Here is a 24,833-nt window from a genome sequence, read left to right on the forward strand (position 1 = left end):
CTAGCAATTTCTGAGTGAACATTGTTTATACACCAAATTTGTTGCAGTGCACATTCCTGTAGTTCAGTAGAGTGTGGATAAAGGCATGCATCTGCCAAATGTTAAATGAACAGCATTGCAAATTCTTACCAACAAGCAGTCAATATTTGTTGTATGTTAAGGGGGCACTGTGTACATTTTAGCGGCATCTAGCAGTGAGGTTGCAAATTGCTACCGCCCACCACTGACCCCTCGCTTTCGAAGCACATAGAGAAGCTACGGTGACCGACACCTGACAAAGATGTCATCGTCTGAGACCGCAAAGAGTAGCTAGCGTTCTTTAGAGCAGTTTGTCCATTTAGGGCTACTGTAGAAACATGACGGCGCAAAATGGCGACTTTACTGTAAGGTGACCTGCGGTGTATGTAGATAGAAATGGCTCATTCTAAGGTAATAAAAACATATTACCTTACATAAGGTCTTTATACGTAGACATTACGTAAGGTCTTTATACACCACTAAAAACATAGTTATGTATATTATATTGCATTTCTGTCAATAGATCCTCATAAGTACTACGCACTGCACCTTTAATATAAATATACTGGTAACACTTTACAATAAGGTTTCATTTGTTAACATTAGTTAATGTATTAACTAACATAATGCAATATATTTGTTACTCTATTTGTTAATCTTTGTTAATGCTAGTTAATAAAAAATAAAGCTGTTCATTGTTTGTTTGTTAGTTACTTCGCAGTGCATTAACCAATGTTAACAAATACAACCTTTGATTTTGTATCAGTAAATGTTGAAATTAACATTAACAAAGATTAATGCTGTAGAAGTGCAGTTCATTATTAGTTCACATTAACTAATGAAACCTCATTGTAAAGTGTTACCAATATACCATTTATTATAATCAGGTCTTATCAAAAGCCATGTTTCGTTTCCATAGCTGTAAATTGATGTGAATATCAGAAAATAGTTATAAGATTATATTTTGTATTTATATAGTCAAGTAAAGTCAACTTTATTTATATAGTGCTTTTTACAATGCAGATTGTTTCAAAGCAGCTTCACAGTGTTAAACAGGAAAATAATGTAACAGAATTTTATTCAGCCGTATAACCGTTCTGGAGAAAATGGTGATGTCATCTAGCTCATTTCAATTATCATACAGTGACAATGTGGGCATTAGATTAGTAATTAGATCAGTAATTTAGTTGATATGGTTAATTTAGTTTACTAATTAGATTTATTTGGATATTAAATAATTATTAAATAGGAATATTCGAAATATCGGAGGCATCACGCCAGAGACTGGTTTATTGAGGATGATGTGTCGATTAAATAATTATTAAATAGGAATATTCAAAATATTGGAGGCTTCACGCCAGAGACGGGTTTATTGAGGATGATGTGTCGATTAAATAATTATTAAATAGGAATATTCGAAATATCGGAGGCATCACGCCAGAGACTGGTTTATTGAGGATGATGTGTCGATTAAATAATTATTAAATAGGAATATTCGAAATATCGGGGGCATCACGCCAGAGACTGGTTTATTGAGGATGATGTGTCGATTAAATAATTATTAAATAGGAATATTCAAAATATTGGAGGCATCACGCCAGAGACGGGTTTATTGAGGATGATGTGTCGATTAAATAATTATTAAATAGGAATATTCGAAATATCGGAGGCATCACGCCAGAGACGGGTTTATTGAGGATGTCGTATTGATAAACAATTATTAAATTGCAATATTCGAAAGATCGGAGGCAACACGCCGGAGACGGGTTTATTGAGGATATAGTACGGTTTTATATTGTTTTTGCTATATTCTGATAAATTAAATTTACAGGAAACAATTTAGATTAATTACTTTTATTATAGTTCATGTGCATGAAGTGACTTCTTTCTGAATAAAAAATATTGGTATATAATTATTTTTCATCTTTGTGTTTCCATCCAACATTTTTTTTAATTTGATATCCCAATATGTGCATAAAAATATGTAGATGGAAACCCACCTAATGTCTCATCAAGCTTAGGTGTTTTTACCGCCCCCGGGGGCTTCAAAATAATGAACTAATAATAATGCATAAAAGGTCTTTTTATGTCTTTCAACTGTTTTTCAGCTGTCATTATTGTTAGTATTCATCTTCTATCCAGACCATTAGTTATCAAATCCTCTGTGAACACAGCAGGTGTCATGGCGATCATAGGCACGGAGGTGATGCTTTAATTTAACCACTTTAACCAACTTAGAGATTAGAGATCACCGTTTTAAGTTCAGACATGACCGAACGTGATGTCTGAGTGCAATTAGTCTGTCCTGTTTGACCCATTCAGGCTGTTTAGTTAAATGATGAACATTTGAATATATAATTTAATATATAATATAATATATAATATATTAGTATTTTTTTGTTGTTGTGTTGCCTAACGTAACGGAGAACAGAGAAAACACCCCTTGTATACGTGTGTGTTTGGCAGCTAGAGGTGAAACAAACATAATGCTTTGATGTTTACTCTACAATCTAACACAGTCATGCTCAGGAAGAAGAGAAAGAGACCATTTCAAAATGAAAGGCTGAAAGAACATTTGAGAGATTTGAGAGCTGATTTCTGATGGATACTGCGTTGTGTGTGTGTGTGTGTGTGTGTGTGGGTGGGTGTGTTAGACATCCGGTGAGGAAACAAGAGCATAATCTGAATGCTTTGATGTTTAGTCTGATCTTACCTTTTTACAATCCCTCACATAGTAATGCATAGGAAAGAGAGAAAGATACTTTGGAAAATTAAAGTCGGAAAGAGAGAGTAAAAGAGCTGAAAGAGAGGTCTGTCTGTATCTGCTGCCGGGCTCATGTTCTTTTGAAAGAATGAACTCTGCACCTTCAAGGGCATTGTGCTATTGTTGAGAAATGCTATCTCTTACAAAAGACACACATACACACACTGTACATATTCTCTCAGAGCTCCTTGTTCACATCAGTAGAACATTGCAAAGCAAAGAGAGTCATCTTTAAGTGTGCAGGTTCTCTTGCAGGAAGTCTCTCCGGAGCAGAGGAGCCTTTCTGGAGCTGAGAATTCTGGTCCCGCATAAACACGAGCATGTCTTTGAATTGAGATTAACAAACACTCTCTGCCTGATATTCTCTTGGGATCATGCTTAGATCAACACTTACACACACACACACACACACAGTGGTAGCTGGCATTGAACATCTCTCCTGGCTACATAATAGGGACTATTTTACATTCTGATGTGTTACGATGAAGAAGCACACATGTATACATGGCACACGCACGTAAGAGCGGTCATAACAATGTTATCACATACTACACAAACTCTTTTTCTTTAGTTCTGTCGCATCATTTTTTTTTATCAATCTGAGTGAATGTAGAATTACCCACAAAAAAGTAAAAAAAATTAAATAAGGTCTCAGATAAGCTGCTTTAGAAGAGATAGAACTGAGTTTTTCTTCTTGCTAATGTATTATTCAGAACTCTAGTTTAATTAACTCTTATGAATTAACTTTTTTCTTGGTCTAAAATGAGCTGTAATATGCACAGAATATGTACTAATTGTTTCAAGAATAGCAGGAATAATTTTTTTTAGGTTATTTAGGTTATATTAGTTTTTGCAGTCACACATTACAAACTTTGATAAAATTAAGTTTTTTTTTGCCATTCTATATTTATAGGAATTAAGGGGGATTGGGACAGTTTAAATTTCAGATTGTGTAAGGTTTCTTACCATAAATTAAAAACATCAGCCCAACATTTCTGTAATACTTAAGATGTTATATCCATTTGAACAGGAAACTAGTTTATAATGAAAGAATGTGTGACAGACCCTTTTATGTAAACTGAGCCAAAACCCCTTTTTTTGGTAACATTTGGGTGATTGGGACATGACCTTTGGGTGATTAGACAGCACATCTTATCATTGATTTCTATATATTTATAAGTATATTTATTACATTAGTTAATGCGTTCTTTGATATCATTTCATATGCAAGATTTCCCTTCTCTGTTCATAATTATTATAAAAGTCCATGTTTATTTCTTATTTCTCAATGTTTATAAGTTCATCCACAGTTCAGTGCAACACATGAAGTCCAAAAAGTCATTGAATAGAGTAAACAAGGAAGGAAAAAAACAAGGTTCAGGCACATTTTGCCTGCACAAACTTTTGATGGAAACATGAATATATGGTGCCTTACCTTTGGTGCCAAAGGAAGAAAAAGAAAGGTTTAGCTATGATGTTTCTATTTTCAGAATTAGGTTGTTTTATTTTAGCAAATTCAAGCTAGTTCATGACCAGTTGATTAGGGGTTGCACAAATGAAAAGGCTGGGAAACACCAATTTAGAGCATACACAATGGTTCTCTATTGCAAGGTTAATCATTTCCTTAATTAGCTAAACCCAAGTGAGCCACACGAGTCTTGAAAAGTGAAGCCAAAGCGTTTCGATCGCACCCAGGTGGCTGGATGCAGTATAGGTCATAAACCCCACCCTTTTAATGTAATGTAATGGGACATAGACAAACTAAACAATCCAATTACACTTCTCTGAGCGAAGCAGTCACTGAGGCACCAACGGACATTTTCAGGAACTTCAGGAGGAGATTGGAGCTTTAACTTTAATTTCTACATTTCCATAACTGTTGATTAGGCGGGATTGTGGGCGGGACCTTGATATCACGGCTCCACTTTGCACTCACTTCGCACTCACTGCGCAGACTCGGGCTCCAAGTTGCTCCTGCGCTGACTCGAGACCCAAGATGTCAGTGCGATATTTGGACACTAGCGGCTTCACTTACTTCAAGTGAAGGTGAGTCGTCCATCTTTTTTACAGTCTATGGCTAAACCTTAAAGCACTGTCCCAATCACCCAAAATCATGCTACAAAATGAAAACAAACAACCTAATTCTGAAAATAGAAACATGAAATTAACACATTTTATTGATTTTGCTGCAGTAGTGTATCATATTCATGTTTCCGTAAAAGGTGCGTAAAATAGTAATTATGACAAATTTATGACCTTATTATGAAAACTAGCAAAAGCTTGTCATTTCCCTCTCTTCATGCATTTCAGGGTCAACATCTTGTTTGATGCCTTTCTCGCCCACTTACATGATGTCACACCAATGAGGGCATCCAATTTTGATTATGTGGTCTCACAGCTAGGGCTCAGCAAAAAATGCTTTCATTTTGACTCATTAGGTGAGAAAATAAACTGTGTATAGTTATACTGTCCCATTTGACCTTATGTCCCAAATGATGTTTTATTAACAAGGTTCGGGAGAAGCACGTTCAGATAATTGATACAGGTGGAGAGCACTCAGCTAATCAACAATAGAGGTATATATACACGCAGCAGCCCTACCTCCGTTTGTTGAAAGTTATCAGCAACCCTTCCACCACCCCTTCGCCACACCTTTTAACTCTAAAACCACATCGCTCGAAGCCCTCCCCCCGGACAGCACGCCAAATACGCATTGAATTACTCTCTATAAATTATATGTAAGTGCGAACTTGTGAATCACCCTTAATTACAAGTTGCTGTGTTTAGCAACACCCTATATAGAGTAAGATATTTTACTTATTAACTGTCAATGCGTTATTTGAGTATTTTACATGTTATTTTAGTAAATACTATTATAGTATTTAATAATTTTTTGAATTAGCTTTTATGTTTAGATTTAAAGTTTTCATTTTAATTTGAGCCCTTTTATTAGTTCCTTTTGCTTTTCTTTTTTCTCTATTTTAATTTAAATGTATTTTTTTAGTTTTAGTCCATTTCAGTCACTCCAGCTTATTTTATTACAGTTAGTTAGTATTTTTAAATTTAACATTGAATTATTATATTTTATTTTATTTCAGATTTATTTCAATTAACAAACTTTGAATTATTAGGTTGGCTCCACTTTATATTAGGTGGCCTTAACTACTATGTACTTACATCAAAAAATAAGTACAATGTACTTACTGTATTCAAATTGTATTGCAAAACACCTTTGCTGATATTGAGGTGGAATACAGGTAAAGTTATGGACAGGTGTGGTGGTATGGGTAAGTTTAAGGGTAGGGTTAGAGTGTCAACAGTGTAATTACAAATGTAACTACAGAAATTAATTACAGATGTAATTACATGCAGGTATTTTTCAAAATGTAAGTACAATGTAAAAACATGTATGTACACAATAAGTGCAATGTATCAAATGATTAATTAAAATGTTAGTACATAGTAGTTAAGGACACCTAATATAAAGTGGGTCCATTAGGTTTAGTTTACAATAACAGCACTGGTTTAACGTTGGGGCCTTTAATCATATATTTTTTAAATCATTTTTAGCTTTAATAATTTTTTCATATTACTTAGTTATCCAATTATATTTGATTAGACTAGATTTTATGGAAATTCTTCTTTTTTTTTAATTATTTTATCTCGCACCGGAGTCTCGGACCATCAGTGGGGCATTTTATTTTGTCAAGTTAAAAGTAATTTAACTTAGATAAATTCCTCTCCAGACCCCTGCATTTATTCTGTTTTTTATTTTTAATGTTCTATTTCTATCCAGCTGCTTTTGAATGCTAGAATGCTGTTTTAATGTCTTTTTACTCATTCTGTGCTTCCTGATCTCAGTAGGCTAAGTGAGGATTGGTGGGGCATGTTTCCTGTATAGTAGCAGGTGGGCTGCAGTTACTCCAAACTCGCAAAAATATGAAAGTGGTAGTGCATAGTCAAATTTCTCTGATGTAGAGGGCTGCATTGGGATTGGGATCCTGTGGGTCCCACGGGACCCAACGCAAATCTTGTGGGAATGGGCATTTTTTCCTTTCCTGCGGGTGGGAGTGGGTGGTCAAAAAAATACAGTAGTCCCACAGTCCCGTGATTTGCTGTGTAACAAAAAAGGAGTCAACAAATGAAGTTCATGCAGTCGATCAGTAACATTCTCTTCCTCCATAGCAATCTGTAGGCTAGGCCAAGTGATTAATTATTTAATTAATTCATTAAAGGGATCCCATGGTGTCAAGACTTGTATGGCTTAATTTAACATAAATTATGAAAACCCTATTGATTGTTTTGTTTAACTCTTCTTAACATTTTCCGAGTTGTGTTGTGGTAAAAATAGCTACGGGTAGAGCCAGTTGATTGCCGAGTGCAACCATTCTACGTCTTCAACCTAGAACGCGAACAAAATGGCACCGCCCATTGTCCAAATATATAATGGATTTTTTAAATAACGTGGATCTTTCATGGGTTTCCTACTACATATTTTAGTAAGAGACATCATTTATGTTATATTAAGCCATACAAGTCCCAACACCATGGGAGGCCTTTAAGTAAATATGCGACGTGAAATACCACGTCTAGAAATCCCCAAAAAAGTGTCAGTTAACTTTCTTCACTGAGTAATATCTTCGGAACGGAACTCAGTTTGTCAGATGGCAGTCAGAATGACAGTTGACGGATGTGAGCACAATAACTTCTTGTTACGACAAACACAACAGATATATTCAAATTCATGGACTGTATTTTGTGTTGCATTTTTGTTAATCTTGATTTCTCGCAAATTGTGTGTGTTTTCTGGGCTAGTTGGAGTGAACTGCGGCAGTGTCTCATGAACTCAAAGTCAAGCACAGACCATCGACCAAGGTCAGGATTTTCGTTAAATACTCTTAGAATACACTTAAAATTCGGCACGTGTCACATGAGATCATTCTGTGATACTTTTGCATTTTTAAAAAGAAGCTTGATGCTGGTTGCTATTCCCTGCCATTATATGGATGCGCGTGAGCAGGACATTTTTTCCTTTTGTGGCCATAAAACAAAGAAGGGCATACAGCATTAGAACAACACCAGGGTGACTAAATTATGAATTAATTAGCAGTGAACTATCCCGTTACCTGTTATGTTTTAGGTGTGTGTTGTTACGCATGTCTACATATGTTTTTAGGCTCCACTAGTTCTGATGTTTTGTTTTAACAGTTGATAGAAAGTGTCATGTGTGGTGCTAGCATTACTTTATCTTATGGTGAGTTTAGTTAAAGGCACAACATGCAAGATTTTTGGATTAAAATATCCAAAAAACAGTTATATATTTTGTTGATTTGTGTACTTACATTATCCCAGATGTTTCCAAGAATGTTTAAATCCATCCTAACAATGACATCATACCTATGTTACCCTCGATTTTACCCTCAATTTTTTTATTTTGTAGCCATGGAACCATGGAAGCAAACACCAGAGACGCTTTAATATATTATATAAACTAATCATTGTTATATAGCTCAACATGTTAAGTCTTATTGTTTGAATCTTGTTTTCTCGATTTCCCGATAGTACCATGTTTTACCATAACTAATATTGATGTATCTAATATGATCTACAGCGCTGTGTTACCCCTCATACGCTTGACAGGAAGAAGCAGAAGCAGCGACTGTGGCATAATAAAAGTTCTGTGTGTCACACTCGTCTCTCATTAGCAATCACACCAGTGGCCACGTTGCGCTCCCACTCTCTACCCTGCTCTGCTTCATACTACAGTAACGTTAGTCTCTTCCATGAACATGATTTCTGCCCAAGGATTCTTTTCCACCAACTGTGAGTTGAAGACGACATCTCCTATGAATCCGTGCTCAATCTTGGCGTCATCAAGCTACGCCTTGAATAGGCGATCTCTAGTTGCGAAAAACTACATATTGTGCCTTTAAACGTTATGTTTTATATGTGCTATTCTGAATGGTTAGCATAGCCATAATGTTTGTATATTTTTTTTGGTTAATTTCTACAAGCTGTAACAGAATGTTTGCGGGTACAGGCAGGAGTGGACACAAACATTGTGGGTACTGGCGGAAGTGGAAAACGCATTGCGGGACCGGGCGGTAAGGGTCAGAAATTCTGCGGGAGCAGGATTAAAGCTACACTGTGTAACTTTTTTAGTTTATTCTTAGCTAAAAACACTTAGTTCTTTCAAAAATATATGTGCTCATTAATGTATATTTACTTCTTTCAAGTAATAAAGTATTCTCGTAAGTTTATAATATGCCATTTAAAATACATACGGGTAAGGGGTTCGAATGCAGGTCGCCATGTTGCCCCTCCATCTTGAAAGTACATTAGCCAAAGAGGGACATACCCGTAAATTAAAGCTTCGCCTTTCGCGTTTTAACACTTGATGTCACACGTTACAAAATTCCCTTCCCTGCCCCTGCCCTGAACAACTTGTTCAGACTTGTCTGGTGCATGCGCAGAGAGTTTTCATCTCAGCAGCGTCCAGTAACAGAGTTATACGGAGTTTTCCTGGCTTGTTTTTTCCTCAAAAGTTTTTCCTTGTGTGGTATTTCTGTGCGTTAATAACTCCGTAAGTAATAATAGTTATTGTCATTGTAGATGTGTTTCAGAGTGTGTCATCGCGTAATTCAGTTGATTTCTCCTCAGAAGTATTTTTGTGTCAACATACAATAGCGTAATGCTCACCTATTTGAATAATCATTCAGTTATTTTGTTATCAACAATGTTTATTCATTTATAGAAAATATTTGCTTGTAAAGTATGTTGATGGAAATATGTATCAGGTCTGATCGGCATATTAACAATTGTTATACAGAGCGCACTGCAGTGCTAAAGCTGCGCACACACTTTTGTAATCCGACACCGCTTGTTAGCAGCAGCATCGGCAGCTCCGCTCCTTTTAATGCAGCTGCATTTAGCGCCTATATGGTACAATAAGCTCTGGTTTACGGTTACATTATACAAATGTAACTTATAAGTATAGTGATTCAGTTCTTAACTGTGTATCTTCTGTCATATCATTATCATGTATATTTACCATCTTTATTTGTTCTCTCACAGAAACCGCATTTATGTACATATCCACGCAAACCTGTTTATGCCTTACAATTGGATGACTGAATAAACATTACTATCATCAAAGTTCACTCTGGATTAGCTGCAGTTCTTTCTAGCCGAATAATTAGGCCAGTTGAGTTCCAACCATCCCACTGCGCACAGAATATCCCACAGAACCGTGTCTAATGTGGACGAGGTCGAACTGGAAGTCATGTTAATCTTGGACTAAATCGGCCACCGTAGGAGTTAAAACTAAATCGGAATTGAGAGGAACAGAAACTAAAATTCACTGGATGGTCATATACCTTTTCACTGCTAGATGAGGGAAAATATCACAGTGTAGCTTTAAGAAAACAGTCCCTCGCAGGGCTCTTCTCTGATGATAAGAAAAAACTTTATTATGGACAGTTTTTCGTTATTCTTTTAGATAACTTGTTAAATTGACAGTACTGAAAAAAACTGCATATAAAGATTTGTGGTCGATTTCTAGATTGTAATAATCATACTGTCATTAACACAGATCCTGAGAGCTGTGTAAACAGAAGCCTATCGCTGAAATCATGTACACAAAGATTCATGTTAAATATCTGTAATTGACGCTCAGTCATTGAGCAGTACTTTACAATGTGGCCAACATGATCTCACTGGGTCCATTAAATTCGGATTCCACTAAAGAGAAACACTCTCTTCAAGCCTGAAACTTAGTTTCATTTATTGAGATTGAGACCCACAGTAAGAGAGAGAGAGGAGAGAGAGAGAAAGCTCTGATAGGTAAAAGAGATTCTCGTTGTCATAAAGTTTCATTCTAATCACAAGCTTCATTGGATCAGAAAATGTAGCCCCTCATTGCAGAGGTAGTGGGGCGTGATGTCAGACCCAAACACACTCAAACACACACACATACACACACACTCACACAGTGTCAGTGAGACAAGGTGTCATTCATTCTTAACAAGCTACAAAATAGGAAAAGAGTCTTTCCTCTCACTGCAGTTGTTCACTGGAGGCTCATCTAAGCCTTCTTTGTATGCGTTTTAAATTTATACGAATAAAGTTCATAGGTGAGGGGCAGGCCAAATTTCAGAGGAAGATGATCTGTTTTTGACCTACGAACATGCCTTGCCAAGAATCTATCCCATAACCCTTTTATTCTCATACTGTCTGTCTCAGCACAGGACAAATTCACAGCGGTGTGTTTGTGTTGCCCTTTAAGTCTATGATCTGTGTCCATGGAACATCTTTGTACAGGAGTCATACCAGCGTTACAAATATGTTTGAGCATACATGTGAGTGGAGAGGGAGCATGTGACCCTTGATCAGCTCTGCTACTCTAATACACTTATAGAGTTCAGTCTCAGGGGGAATTTCTGACCGTGGATCAACTCTTCTGCACTAATGCACTTACAGAGTTCAGATTCAGGTGGCAATATCTGACCCCAGATCAGCTCTGGTTCAACCACAGATATAAACACACGTTTTGTACAATTTTTTGGGTCAGAATGTTAACATATTACTAATGCATACTATGCAGTATAAAGTGTGTATTATACATTGCGTTATTAAAAAAAAAACATGTAATATTGAAAGCAGAAAAATTAGAAAACGGGCTGTTTTTCTTTCTTTAAATTTTTTTTACTTGCTTACTTTAGGTTCAGGAGTAGACAATGGATGAACAGATTGAATATTTGATTTCCACATGTGCATGAGCATGAAACACCCTTTTCCGCTTATTGGTTAACCATCAGTTCCTCCTCAGTTCAATGCAACAAATTGAAAGTCATCCACTGCTATAGTCGTACGTAAGTTTTTATTGTAAAGTTATCTCTCTCTCATCAGACTACTGAACTAAAGAATGCAGTGACAATTCAAGCTGTTTATCCATTTTTTTATTTAGATTTTTGTCCTTTTTTTTAAAGGTGAAGTGTGTAATTAGTCCGTGTACTTTTGCGTCCATTCCTTTTTCCTTTTTTAAACCAGAAATTATATATGGAAGATGCGGTTTCTTCTTTTTTTATTTTAACACTGATTAATAGAATTAGCAGATACAAGCTATTTTCCTTATACAATATTACTATTTTATTAAAAATAATATAAATTATATACTTGTTTATATATATATATATTTATTTATATATATATATATATATATATATATATATATATATATATATATATATTTATTTATATATATATATATATATATATGCTAAATTAAATATACGACGCTATAGGCGCCAGCTGCCTTTTCTTCTGGCGTCAATAGTGTGACTTAAATCAAAATGCCTTAGATGTAGCATATTATTATCATGGTTTCAGAGACATGACTCTCAAAAGTGTGGGAGAAACAATCATTTTACATAATAATTTTTTTTTTCAATAATTTGTGTTTATAAGATGCAAAACGTAGTAAAAAAAAAATCAATAAATAATTTATTTTGTGCGCATAGAATTTGTGTAGGCTTTTAATTTAAATTTTGGTATTTAACATAGCATTTAAAAATATAACAACCATTCTTTTTTTGTTTTTGTTTCTGTGGTAAAATAAAATGAAAAATTAATGGACGCAAAAGTACACAGACTGTAATTTCGGTGCAACTATTATTGCAAAAATAATGTTTGACCGTTTTAATAGGCTTCCCACAGTTGGAAGCTCCACACAGAGACAATATTTACACACATTATTAGGGAAGTCGACCTCTGAATAACTTACTGTGTCTCTGCACATTTAGACTGGGACAGTAGCAAGTGTTTTATAACTGAAGAAATTACACTCTTTAACTTTAAAAATACAATGTATGCAGTGTTTCCTGCACCATTATTCAACAACAGCGCCCTGACACTTTTAAATCTACAACAATGGCTAAAGAAATGTTATTGTACTTGAGTTATGAACTTGTGGTCTGAATTGAATCGGATGAGATTGTGTACTGTGAAATAATGCCAAGAAAAATGTCTTTCAATTGTGTTGTCTACACAGGCAGCATTAAAATCCCCAAAAAACATCCAGCTCAAGTATAGTCTGATAAATAAATAAATACTCATGAGCCATTTCTTTTATTCAGTCACATAAAAAACGGCTCATTTTAAATTTGATTCAGTCTATTGGACCCTTCACTGAATGAACAATGATTCCATCAGAATTACTGAATTAACATCTGATCTTACTGAACCACATATCTTTTTTTTGTCAAGTCTGACTCTAAATGAAGTGGGGTTTTGTATATTTAAATTAAAAATATTTCATGTTATAATACATTTACTACTATTAGTATGCTATCCATGGGTTTATCTCCCAGAAAAGTGTAAACATTGAGCCCCTATGAGAGCGGTTTGCTTAGATCTGTCATTCTCTTTGCAACTCAACCTATAGCGAGAGTTTGGGGCGTGGCTACTGTAGCAGGCGGCGCCAGAGGTTGTTTAGCCGGTGTGGGGCCATGACTAACGTGTTACATGGGAAAAGAATTTCCGCTTCGGTTGCAGAAGTGCAAGCCAAAATTCACTGCATTTAGACCTTCAGAGTTTAAAGGGTCATGAACATGTCACAGCAAATGGGGCATTGCGATGAAACCCGTTAAAACGGACACTTCAGTACCATACAGCATCATCATGCACCCATTAAGCTTTTAAGGTTTTTATAATCCATTTTGCCATTTTGGAGATGGTTTTATCCGAAGCAACCTACAGATGAGGAACATCACAAGCAATGTATCATTAGAGTTAAAAAATACTTGTAGTATCGTAATACCAATGTTCAAGAGTAAGATAAAGCAGAAAGGAATCTAGAGCAGACGTCAAAGTACAGAAAAAAATAAAAAGATAGGGTATATATATTATAGGAAGTGCATTAGATTTATGATTAAGATCAAGTTTGAAGAGCTGTATCAATCCTGACCTTTTCTTTATAAGACAAGGTAAAGACACTCATTTGAAGATTTTTGAATTAAATGACATTAAAATACAAATTGAAATAAACTAATAAATCTTTAAAATTAAAAACCAAGTAGAGTTTGCTTGGGTTGTTTACTGCACAATAAAGTTAATTGTAATTTTTCAGTCTGATCATCACTATGCCAGTCTTACTCAGAGAGCAGAGCACTTGAAGTGTGAACTTTAAAGGTTGCAGGGCAACCTTCACCTGTGCCTATTTAATACTCCCTATATGAAGCTAGATGCCAGAGAAAAGCATTACTGCCAATTTATTTTGAATCGGAATGTTATGTTGACAACGTAACAGCAAAACACTTGTTCATAGTATCAAATGTTGCCTCCTTTGTCTTGTTTGTTGCCTCCTTTGTCTTGAGAGCATTGCAACAGTATACAGGACCTCAAATGAAGGTTTACTTACTGTCGCTATCTGTTTAAAATCTGCTTAAAATTTGCAATGTAACATATATTTTCTTCCATACTATGTCATACATCAAAGTGTAATGGTTTACTGAAAAGGGAAAAAAAGTAGTCTGGGTACTTGTTTCTATCCATTGGTTGATGATTGGATGGAGGCCGATTCAAGGTGGCAGTCAATTGTAAGAAAAGGGCAGGTTTTATACGGACAGAGGCTATGATCATACTGTCAGTTTTTGGGATTCACAAACACATTTACTTACAGGTGTGAGTATCGAAATGTCCTGTTGAAATAGTAACTTACAGTAGCGTTTCGAATACTGTCCTAATACTGCCCACATTCTCTTACCAGTAACCATAGAGATAGTGACCAAAGTAATATCAAAGATGAAGACATCCATAAAAATGAAAAGTCTTATCACTATTGATACGACAAGAGTCCAATTGAGCCGCATGTTCATCCGTAAAAATTTCAGTAACTGACAGCAGCTTTTATATCTCGGTGGAGAGTGGAGCACGTGTAGAACACTGGATCTAGAACCTGCAGATAACAAACAGTTAATATCTCCCTTGCTGTAAGCTACCAAAAGCGAAACCACACAAAAAAAACCAAAACACATGGTAGACATGCGTTTGTGTAGTGTCTCTCTCGCACTGTATAATGTGAAAGACAATTTGATGTCCAGTGCGGTTTCTATTCACAGTGTGGGTTTTCCGAGAATGTGGTTGTGAGTTTGGTTATAGAACGCAGTTGTCACTCTCATAAATAAACGTATGTATGAACTCAACCGTATTAAAGGGATAGTTCACCCAAAATACGCCTTTCTAGGTGTATATGAATTTCTTTTTTCATATGAATACAATCGGAGTTATATTAAAATATGTCCCGGCTCATCCAAGCATTAGAATGGCAGCCCAAAATTTGAAGCCCAAAAAAGTGTATCCATCCATTTTAAAAGTAATCCGCATGGCTCTGGGGGGGTTAATAAAGGCCTTCTGAAGCGAATCGATGGGTTTTTGTAAGAAAAATGTAGCCTGACAAGCCAGACCAACATCAAGATGTTGGGTCTGGGAACACACCATTGGCAAGGTTCAATTCGAGGGGTGGGATAAACGGTTGTCTTTCAAATTCCCTCTGCACGCAATAGGATAGCGCTACAACCAACCAGAGCAATGAAGAAGGTGAAGCGGAGCTAGTTGATAGATTCAACTTTTGCCATATTCGGTCGGCAAAACTCCGAACACATCTTCCTTTCTAAGAATGATTTCAGTGCCGTTCTTTGTTCTTTCCTCAAAGAAAAGCTTAACTCCAAGTCTTCCAGAGTCGCGGCCAAAGTCGTTTCGAAAGACCGCTGTTCAACAGCTTCTTTGTTTACGAGTAGCATCGGAAACCGCCGCAAGTCTGCCGTCATTATGTTAAGCCCGCCCACCGACTCTATACACGGTGGGATTGGCCTGACCAGAGTTTGGTTTTTCCAGCTCGCAAGCCAACGGAGAGTTGCTAGACGACCCTGGCTGCAAATTAGATTTGCTGCCGCTAGGGTGCGTCTAGAATGTACATATTTAACGCATGAAATAAAGTATCTAGCTTCAGGAAAAACCGTAACTGACGCGGCGATGACGTTGGACATAGAGTAAAAAAACGTAACTGGCACGACAATGATGTCGGATGTAGCGTAAGTATTTTAAACTGCGTGAGGCGTTACACTTTCTTCGTAAGTTGAATACGGCAGGCGGTCGCCGGAAGCTAGAAATTTTACTTTATATGAAATATGGATTATTTTTTTTTACGAAAACCCATCGAGTCACTTCAGAAGGCCTTTATTAAACCCCCGGAGCCGTTTGGATTACTTTTATTATGGATGGATGCACTTCAAATTTTGGGCTCCCATTCACTGCCATTATAAAGCTTGGATTAGCCAGGACGTTTTTTTAATAAAACTCAGATTGTTTTCATCTGAAAGAAGAATGACATACAGTATACTGGGTTGTATGGCTTGGATGGCTTGAGGTTGAGTAAAAATGATGGGATCATTTTCATTTTTGACTCAAATGCAGGACTGACAACCATATTGTGTTGCTTTGAACATGGCCAAAGCGTTTGGAGAAGTCTGGCATACATCACCAGAGAGAAGTCTGGAGTTTTACTAGAAAAAATGACATGGTAAAAAAAAAAAAGATCATTCACAATAAGGTCAATAACATGCATGTAGAAAATAGATTGGGAGAATATTTAGCATACTTTGTATATAGTAGTAATGCAATTTTGAACATATCTGTAGACGGTCCATACATCAATAATGGCTTTTTGGATCATTATATTTGTTTACTGCTGCTGCAGAGATACTAACATGGATGAGACTCAGGGCCAGAACCAAAAATGGATGTCTTTCTCATTATATGGACACTTGCACACACTCAAGCCACACACAGATAAACACTCCCAAGAAACCGACTGACAGATCAGAGGAACAGGTGCATGCTGGGAGATCTATACAATCAGTTAAGAGACCAACTGCATGTTGTCAGAGTACAAGCCAACACACACAAACGTACACACACAGCCTTCTAATCTTCAAGCTGAAGTCTAATCATCTGTTATTTTCCTGTCATAAATAATGGATCTAAGTGTTCAGAGTGCCGCACATTCACTCTTTTAGATGCTAATGTTAACTTATTCCCCCAAGACCATTTAGTTAGCATACACACACATCAGAAAAAACACAATAAACTACACTGGAAAAAACATCTTACTACACAATCTCGCACATACACACTTTCACTTCAGAAAGTGTGTGTTACTGCTAAATGCATTAAACCCATGTTTAAGCCCTCTATCCTATCCATGAAATGGCCTCGTCTGCATAAAATTACCTTCCGAATTCTTTAAACATGGTCAAAAGCATCCAGTCACAAATAAGAGGCATCACAAACGGCTAACAACCTGAAAATTGCAGGAAATGCCTCTGATGGATTCTGGAAGTTTTTTTTTTTGGGATGTTTACATGGTTCCCAGTTTGATTGCTTCAAACAGCATTTACCTTACACCATCACCACGTAACCAGCAACAAGTACAACATACTATTTAGTAAAACCATGCAAATTATGAGATTGAAAGCGCAATCAATCAGTAGGCTAAGTCATTGCAATGTGCTTTTTGATGTATATTTCATTGTTACCCTATATATATTCACGGCACGCTTTAGGAGCTTAATGAAAGCACAAAGGAACGCTGCATCTCTGAAACTATCCACCGGTGCTACTGTTGAATAGTATTACTTTAGAAATTAGTAAATAGTTTAATTTATAAATTAGCGATTTATACATTATTTGATCTCATATTTCCCTTTTGTATTATTTTTTGAGCATGCACTGTGGTTGGAATGGCTTATCATTTATGTGTGTCATTTAGTTTTGTTTTCATGGTCTTTTAGTTTGTATTCATCAGTTCATGTTTCCCTTTGTTCAGTTTTCCAGCCACTCTTTAGTTGTCTTATGGTTACTGATATGATTAGTTATTTCAGTTCAGCTGTCTATCATTAATTAACCTTATTTGCCTTACTACTTAAGTTCCTGTGCTTTCAGTGTTCATGGTCTGGTCTTGTCTAAGTTGCGTTTTCTCTGATGCCTTCTGTTCGTTTAATTTGTGGATAATTATTAAAGACCTCATCTTCCTCATTGTGTGTCTTCCTGCAACACGGCTCGACAGAAGACCGGACCTGAAAATGTGAAATTATGGATATTGCATCCATTAACATTGCCCCATGGAGGGGCAACAGACTGTTGAAAGGAGCGACTGTGTTTATTTTTCAAAATGGCCGAAGCCTGGAGGACTATGTGGAGGAGTTCCTCAACATTTACCACCATGCCAGCTGCGATGACGTCTGCCTAATGGAGAGATTTCGTGTGGACTGGACGGCGACATTTGCTTCGTCCTGCCCCAAGGTGATCCTTGTTGGAACCTTACATCAGCTTCGCGCTGTGGGTGAACAGAACCACATTCAAAGTGGACGAAGCGAATGTCGACTACAACATCAACGTCCAGCATCGGCAACTTGTGAGCCTGTGCCCAAGGCAGAGAGAACAGCACACACCATTGCCCTGGAGCCGAAGCACCTAAAAAAGTCTGTCCAGGGGTGTGAGCTGAGCCACCCCCGTCCATCGCCGTTGGAGTCCCTGTGGAATACGAGGGTATGGATGTGAGCCCCTCCCACCCTCCTGCCACTGAGAGAGAGAGAGTACTGACTGGACTGATTAGACAGTTTTGGAGAGTGTGTCCCTTGTTCTGGCCAGAATGTATTTCGTCTTCTCCAGTCTTGTTAACTCTGCCCAGCCTCCCTCTCCCACCACCTCTTGAGACTGCCATCAGGACCGCTTTGTTTTTTTTTGGTGTTTTTTTTGTGTGCAGTTCTCCAATCTTCCCCCTCAGTCCTCCTCAGCCTCAGCCTGCACCCAGTCGCCAATGTTCTCCATCAGTCTCGCTGTGTCACTTCTACCTCCTTTCAGTAGCATGAGCACATCGCTCTCCAAACCAGCTCAACCTCTGGCCTCCAGATCCCTGCCTTCATCTCAGGGGGGGGCGTCGCAACGGTCCCTGTCCTGGTCATTGATCACTCGGCTCTCCGGTTGCGCCTTGGGCTTCTCTAACTACGGCTCCACTTCCGTTGATTGTCGCCAGGGCATCGCCTGCCAAGTCAATATCTTTGCTCCGCCCTCCTTCAACTGTGCCTTGAAACGCGCAGCATTATTCAATGTGCTGACATAATTTCCACTGAAACAGGAAAACAGGGCGGGACATATCAAACAGCTCCTCCCTTTAAAAAAAAATAGCCAAAAGTGTTTATATCACAGCTTGGCCAGAGCTTGGTAATGCCGCAGTTTCCTCCTAATCTCTAGTGTCAGCCTCAGACATCATGCCCACGGACCGTTGGCTGAACGTCTGATGCAAATGGCACACTTATCTGGAAACACTTCAGGAGTTTCTAAGTCGTCATCTGATTGGTTGAATTCTACAGGATATCTGCGAGACGTGCGTGTTGCGTTCTTTAATGATCCATCTGGAAACAAATGCCGTGATGCCAAAATCCCTCGTGGAAGAAGAACACTGTTGTATTTACAACTCTGACAATGAGCCGTCAGTCTGAAGGTCTGGATATGCAAGACTACCTGATCTCTAACCATTTCTCGTCTTAATCTCCATAATATATCGCTTTAAAATATTGCTATATTTTACAAGTATACATGAGGTAGGCTACATGAATACTGTGCAGAATTCAAATGGGTCCGATATGTTTTCTGGTACGCGCCGACTTGCACATCTGTGCTATTGTGTCTCTGCCGGAGCTTAACACTAATGTGAAACCAGACTTTATTCGCCCCAGTGAAAAGCATTACACACTGTCTGAATCGTTCCCTATCCCCTATATTGTGCACTATGTGCCATTCATTGTGTAGAAAATAATAAATGTGTGAACAAGTCACTGATTTCAGCTGCAGCTTCAGCGTCTATTTATAATGAAGGCAGGTGGGATGCTTTAGATTTTAGAGAGCAGTTGATTGGACAGAGAAGCTGAAGTGCAGCGTGATGTCATCAAAATCATTGATCTTTATTGGCGGAAGTGAGACTTTAAGTTTTGAATGCTTACAATCTTCGAAATTGTGAATTTTGTCATTGGTTTGGAGCACACTAGCATAACAGTAAGGCTAATATATTAATACTAAACGCCAAAAAAATTTATTTCATGGGGACTTTTAAATGAATGTTGTGTCTGCAAAATAACTCCAACAGGGATCTTGCATAGTGCACCAAAATGGTCAGAAACAGCCCTGGCTGTAGGTCTGCTATATTAATGTGTAACACCATATAAAGTCCTATTCACACCACCTGCAACTTTGTTGCCAAATTTGTTATTCTGTTTGAAATCAAATGATTTTTATACTGCTAAATAGCCAATAGCCTTATTGAAGATGAGCTTAGGTCACCTTAAGAAAGATGCAACACGATGGAAAATGCATTAAATGTTTATGCATATGATTTACTATGACCTTGGCTGATCACAGATATGCTCCCATTGAGTCATTGATATATTGATGTCCAAACACAACAGATTTGTTTCCATTAAGTCTTAGAGCATATTGATTCCCCAGTACACACACACACACACACACACACACACACACACACACACACACACACACACACACACACACACACACACACACACACACACACACACACACGTTTGTTTTTGTGAAATGTGAGGACATTCCATAGGCGTAATGGTTTTTATACCGTACAAACCGTATTTTCTATCCCCTTACACTGCCCCTGCCCCTAAACCTAGCCCTCACAGGAGACTGTGCAGTTCACTTTCTGTGAAAAAAACTTGTTCTGTGTGATTAATAAGCATTTTGAAAAGTGAGGACATGGGGAACGTCCTCATATTTCACCCTCTTTTTGTAAAACCTGTCATACCCATGTCATTATACACATTTGTGTCCTGATATTTCACAAAAACATGCCCACACACACACACACACACACACACACACACACACACACACACACACACACACACACACACACACACACACACACACACACACACACACACACACACACACCAATATCTTCAAATTCCAATTATTCTTGTACTGGTACAGTATAAATTTGAAAACACTCACACACATGCATATATTTCTTGGTGGAGACTTTCTTGGACATTTTCTATTTTATACAAGGCTAATTATTTTCTATCCCCTAACCCAACCTCGAACCTCTCTGCAGTTTTACATTTTTATTAAGACATTATTAATAATTTTTGGTTTGGGGACCACTGGCTGGTACCCACGATGGAGGTGTTTTGGGGTTTTACTATATGCTTGGTCCCTGGCCCAAACGCTGAGAAATCGCAAGGGCCCTTATACTAACAGCACAAACTCTCAATAACAGTAGCCTAATATGTTTTTGAAATAACTGGGTAGCCTACTTTTCCAATAACATGTGTTTTATTGTACATGTTTATCTAACTAGGCCGCAAAATACATTCCTGAACGATTATTGGCAGTGTTTATCCAGTGTAGCAGCGGTGTTATTAGGAAATCAGTCACACTGTGGATGTTTCCTCGGCGCGCGCTCTAGACGGACTTGTGCTAGCAGAGTCGGCCGCCGGTAGACACGCGCAACCCGCTCCCCGCTCCTGCTGCCACACCCCCTTTCTCACGAGCGCTGAATGGTACGTCCCGGTGATGCCGAACGTGTCAGACAGTAAAAAATCCGTGAAGACTTGAATTTGAATCCTATCCGTTCAGAATACGACGCTCCCACAGCGTGCGAGTGTGCGTGTGTATAAGCATCCCGTTTCACTCAGCATCCGCTCTCGCGCGTTTCCCGGTAACCGAGCACCGCGCTTCTGCCGTCTCACAGGAGTCACCGCGTCTCCGACCGAGGCGCTCTGCTTTCTGAAGGATAATCGCCAGGATTCGGCGCCGGACCCTTTTCCCACATATCTACCAGAGATTAAATGATCTATCCGGGGATTTTACACTGAATCATGCTCAGCGTTGACGAAGGTAAGGAGCAGACCCCCGGTAAACATAACCGGTTCTCCATAACTGCGTGTGTTTGCTCGTATACGCTGAATACAGACGTGAATTCATTCTCGACTGCGGTCCGTTTTCTAATAAACGCTTCTCTTCTTTTCAACCGATAAGAAATAGAAAAACTGCTATTGAGAAAAAGCTCGGTCATTTTTCCCCCCTGCGCAGCACATCTGTGTAACTGATCCGAGGCTCTCCCGGCTCAGACATTCACAAATAAGCAGCCGTTAAAGGCTTCGGTTCCCATCCATACACCGCGAGACTTTCTCGTTTTTAGAGGCGAGCTTTCCCGCCGTCACCGCGCGCAGATCATTCTTGACAGTATCGACTGGGCACGAGACACCAATTACCCGCTGCTTGTGAACTTGACTGACTGAATGCGACCTTTACGGTCTTTTACTCTTTAATTGTGATATATATTTCCCCGAGTTATGTGTGAGAATACAGCAGACGGGTCTAAATCAGTGCGAGGAGATTTCTCGGAGAAATATGAGCACGGTCTCGCGCACGACCGGGTCACCTGCACGTCTCGACAATTGTGCTGGTAAATATTTCAATTTCACGGGATTTTCTCCGTTTTAGCAGCGAATACAGACCACCCCATCAGCTGCTCGAATCCAGTGTTATTCATGTGTTGTTCTTCGCTTCCCCGTTAGTGTGTGTGAGTGGTCTGCGACACATCTGTGCATTATTTCCCTTAGAGAGAAACCGCTGCTAACATGAATAGAGTTGGTCGGGAGTTTAAGTGGCCTTGCTTTTGATTTCATTTTTTATGATTATACCAGAGGACACAAGATTGTGTTTCATATAATTCAACACTAAATAAATCATTTATAGTGTTCTAGACGTTATAAGCAAAAAATACCAGGGCACTCCCCTTCTTTGCATAATACATACGTGTGTCTGTGTATGTGTGTGTGTATATATATATGAATAGATAGAATCAGAATAATTATGTATTCATCTTAAAACTATTAACAAATAATTTGTAATATTAATCAGATTTACTATTAATTAAACATTATTTGTTAGAGTTTGTATCCCTCTGCAAAGAAAAATATAATTTTACCACCTCAGGAGCCCCTTTTCAATATTTTACCCAGAAATATATGATACAGAAACCACACACACACACACACACACACACACACACACACACACACACACACACACACACACACACACACACACACACACACACACACACACACACACACACACACACACACACACACACAAATAATACATTTATTTGCATATTTAAATAAAGCAGTAGTTTATTTAAAACATTTAGAATTTTCTTAGAAGAGGTACTGTATGTGTTAAAACACAATATTAAAGTTTAACGTTGGCTTGTGATACTAACAATGTTTGTTTAGTGAGAGCAACAGGGCACTTGATATGGTCAAGCATTTACAAAGAGAGTACCAGCAGCATTTGATGAGAGTTTCTGGTACAGAATTGTCAGTGTCCGCACTGGCGAGTTAAGGCCCATTTTGAGCACTGACTAATACTAAATGTGTATATTTGTGTGTGTAATGGTGCTAAAATATGTAATTTTATAGCGTGGTGGATTAGTACATTAGTGCTTTAATACTTTTTTTTATATTACAAGTTTACACCACAAATCTAAGTTTGGGTTACGGAAATCACAGTCTTGCTCAATCAATGTGCCCTCAAGTAAGACGCCCCAGGTTGCTCCAGGCACATTATCTCAGCAAGTGGTTAACAGTAAGTTGTGAAAAGCAAGTGCTAAATGGCAACTATGAAAATGCAGGATGTTTATGTCAGTCTGCCTTAGGTGAATTAACCTGAATTAGCCTTTTTTTAACATCTTGTTATTATGCTGAAATATCTATGAAATGCAAAAACGGAAACTGCCTAGTTTATTAGAAAATGCCACTAAATTAAATGTAAAGTGCCTTATTATTTGTGCAATTTTTCTCTCCTGACCTTTTGATTAAAAAGGCAGTTTTGAGTCTGGCATGTAGTCCTGTTGCATTCATCTTGGGTGGGTCGTTGCGATTGAGAACATCAATCCGATACGTTATATATCGACATTAGATTATTAGACCCTAATGTAGTGCCACATTTGACATTACAGATGTTTGTGTTACTCGTATTCTCGTGTCTTCTCGTATTACTTGTATTCTCATGTTTAAAAATATATGCTACGTACAGTACACCTTTCTTTTCCCCTTTCCCCTCTGTCCCTGTCTTTGTCTCTCTCTTGCCTTATGATGTCAAGATTTAGCAGGGACGGTAGCTACCCACGCTGGCATTAACCCCCTGCTATGCCTCACCCTCTCTTAACAATAGAGGTAAAGACCCGGAGGGGTTCCTGTGTGCCTGCTCTCTCACACTCTCAGCAAATGCTACAGTACTGCGTTCAGCTTTCATTAATGCCATACTCACTGGGAGAGAGCGAATACTGAGAGTTTTTAGCTTTCTGACAGGCTCCACCGGCTTGAGAGGCTAATACATCATAGGCTAGTGCAGCCCAGGGGTACTATTGTTCCACGTTTAACATTTATTAACCAACATTTTTACATAGAGACATGCTTGTTGCAATAGTAATCTATTCATTTACAATCGAAAATAACATCATCTAAACAATGCTGGTTGCATATTTTAAAGTCGGCATGAAACGGAAGTTGAGATCGTCTTTATATCCGAAAATGTAGAAAAAAATGTAGGACGGGGGCTTGAGTTCGTCCTTCAGGGATTGATTGGATTGTTGGAAGTTGGGCGTTGCTAACAAAATGGAGGCAGATTTGAATGCCAGTTTGCACTCAGTTGTGGATTAAAACTCGATCTATCTCTTAAATACATTTATTTTCTCTCTAAATCTTTTTCTACATATGTTACTGAGCATATTTCCTCACTTTTCGGTTGTGGCCTGTGAACTCTTCACAAAAATGCACCTAACCACCATATTGCTACGATCAGTGACAGGTTTCTGAGAGGCGGCACAGAAACGAGACTGAGGACGATAGCCCCGCCCTCGCGCCATAGCACATGACAGGGAGAGAAGAGAAGT

General features: G+C 38.1%; 1 protein-coding gene across 1 annotated transcript in view; it reads left to right on the forward strand.

Annotated features, from left to right (window-relative positions):
* Window positions 1–21,338: 21,338 nt before the first annotated feature.
* tenm1 (teneurin transmembrane protein 1) overlaps window positions 21,339–24,833 on the forward strand; it is a 208,124-nt gene continuing 204,629 nt past the window's right edge. Inside the window, exon 1 of the mRNA XM_079816225.1 lies at window positions 21,339–21,766. The gene's annotated coding sequence lies outside the window, so the exon portion shown is untranslated. The remainder of the gene's footprint in view (window positions 21,767–24,833) is intronic.

This window comes from Gobio gobio (genome assembly GCF_949357685.1).
Source record: "Gobio gobio genome assembly, chromosome: 4".
Classification (NCBI taxonomy): Eukaryota; Metazoa; Chordata; class Actinopteri; order Cypriniformes; family Gobionidae; genus Gobio; species Gobio gobio.